The sequence below is a fragment of the Triticum dicoccoides genome, chromosome 6B (genome assembly GCF_002162155.2).
Source record: "Triticum dicoccoides isolate Atlit2015 ecotype Zavitan chromosome 6B, WEW_v2.0, whole genome shotgun sequence".
NCBI lineage: Eukaryota > Viridiplantae > Streptophyta > Magnoliopsida > Poales > Poaceae > Triticum > Triticum dicoccoides.
The window spans coordinates 52,914,832-52,917,579 of NC_041391.1; the positions used below are offsets into that span (position 1 = coordinate 52,914,832).

The window sequence follows — 2,748 nt, forward strand, 5'->3', positions numbered from 1 at the left end:
CAAATTAATATTTTAGTAAGTTATGATTTCTGACGTCTTTTCTAGTTTATTATGAGGTATGTTTATGATGAAAAAAGGAAAGATATCTTCACCATACATAATTATACATGGTAGAACTGGAAAGATATCTGCTTCCCAGCCTTCCCCTTTTGCCATACCTATATATGTTAAACTCCTCTGCCCTCCCTCACACCCCTCCTTACTTTCCCTTCGCCCATCACATATAGAAAAGCATCAAAATACACAGACTTGGAGGAGAAATTCCGGAGGAGTACCTTCTGTAAGCAAGGAGCACCAAGAAGGCATCGTCCTCTAGGTATGAAAATTTCTGGATCTATCTATTCTGTAAAAGTTTAACAGTTATTAGATTAGGATAATGTTGGTCAGGCATACCATCAAATTGCAAAGAAAGAACACCATTGTAGATAGTGCCAGGTTATAAAATTATCATAGGCAATACAATTGATTTTAGATCTAATATAGCAATTCAATTAGGTGGGCTACAACTAAATACAAACATTTCTTTCAGATAATTATAGGCTAACAGCCTATTCTGACCATAGTTGACTTCCTAACTTTTTAATGAAATCTCATTAATATACTACAACTCCTCCAAACTATCTCCCCTAAATCTAAGCATAGGGGGATTCCCCTAGAAAGGTTCTCCCTGTATCTTGTTTAACTCCAACAACATACCTAAATCTCAACTCCTATATTTCAATCTCTCATATTTTATTTATTTGATGAAGCTACAAAATTCATATGCTCACCTTTGTGAAACCCTGCATATTCAGTTGAATGATCAAACTATTGCTAAAATACAAAAGTAACACATGCATAAACAACCAGATAAAAAATGTGTATGTTTTATAGCAAGGTGTCCATGCGTTGCGACCAAGAAAGAAATTTATTATTACTTTTTATTTCATAATTCCTTGAATATCTTTTGCAACATGAGGCCAAACATCACAATTGCAAAAGAACAAAAATAAACTATATTTATATTTCACAATTCCTTGAATATATTTGGCAACCTGAGAAAATGTGAAAATGCAGCTCCATGTGAAAATGCATATGCAAATAAACCAAGAAGCATCAGCATGTATATTCTTATATTAGATTTAAACATTCGATAAGATCCAAGCCGTGACAATTCAATTCAATAGGTTAACTTTACGATGTGTTGCTACGGGCAACAAGAATCAGATAATCCATCATGCTACATTGTTCAACCAGTTAACCGATCATATAGTAGAAGGCCAGCTCAATATACCTTTGCGGCGCCAGTGCTGCTCGGAATGATTTTGAAGCTGGCAACCCTTCCACCTCTCCAGTCCTTGCTGGAAGGACATTCAACAGTCTTCTGGGTTGCTGTAAATTTAAATTTCAGCCACACATAAGCATACAATAGTCAAATATATAATATAAAATTTTGAAGAAAAAACCCAGTGTAATGCATTACCAGTCATGGCATGATTTGTTGTCATCAAACCCTCAACAATGCCAAACCTGTCATTGATAACCTGAAAGAAACAAATTATCAGTATACAATTCCCAATATTGGCGGTTGGTTTGAGCTGCACAAAACTTCAATGATAAGCACCGATGCAAGAGGAGCAAGGCAGTTAGTGGTGCAGCTAGCGTTGAAGACAATGTCGATGTCAGATTTGTATTCCTTGTCATTGACACCACAGACAAACATGGGAGCATCCTTGCTGGGAGCAGAAATGATGACCTTATTGGCACCACCCAGAAAGTGGTGACACAGAAAACTAATTTAGTAAATTATACACAAGAAATATTTAGGTACCATGAAATGGAAAGTTTGAAATAATTTACCTATATGTGAGCTGCAGCCTTGTCCTTGTCAGTGAAAACACCGGTGTACTCAACAACGTACTCAGCACCAGCAGCAGCCCATGGGATCTCCTCAGGGTTCCCACATCAGGACATTGTATGATCAGGGTGTTTAGTTTACATGGAAATCAACTGCATTGCCACAAAAATTAGCGGTAACAAACCTGTAGCCAAACACAGCAACCTCCTTCTCATCGATGAGAAGGGTCTTGGAGTCCTTCACCTTAACTTAATGGTGTTTCCATTGTCCGTTGACAGTGTCATACTTGAAAATGTAGGTCTGCCAGTTACAAGCACATAATTCAGAACCATAATATGAGAGAATCAGTTGCGCTATGCTTTAATTAAGTACTAACTGGCATGGAGCCTACATGTGTCTTATTTAGTAAGATATGACAGAATACTACCAGGTGTATATCTATTATAAATACCACAATGGAACAATAGTCACTGCATGAAAAAAATAGATTCCTCAAATCTGGAACTACCTAGCTATTCTCCACTGAAGTGAGGAATATAACGTATGCAAAAGGCACTTGCAAAGCAGATCTAAATGTCATTTCACAAAACTGATGATACAGACAGACATGTAGCGACATTCACTAGATTCATATACATCGCTATTTAACTGTGCTTATGATTGTGTAGCAAATCATCAGCGTGTAACTAGAAGAGCAAATCCATTCATGTTTAGCACAGACCTAAGCTCGTAATCCAGTGAATATAAACTGGTGTCCCATGCACGAGTCAAAACAACCCTACCATACGTGTCTGTAGAACGATACCATGTAGTCCTTGCTGATGAAGGGGCCGTTGACGGCGACGAGCCCGACATCGGGGCTCTGGAGAGCAACCCTGGCCACAAGCCTGCCGATCCGGACGAAACCTGCA

At 38.1% G+C, this 2,748-nt stretch overlaps 1 pseudogene; it reads right to left on the reverse strand.

The window, feature by feature from the left end:
- Positions 1 to 334: 334 nt before the first annotated feature.
- LOC119320711 overlaps positions 335 to 2,748 on the reverse strand; it is a 3,502-nt pseudogene continuing 1,088 nt past the window's right edge.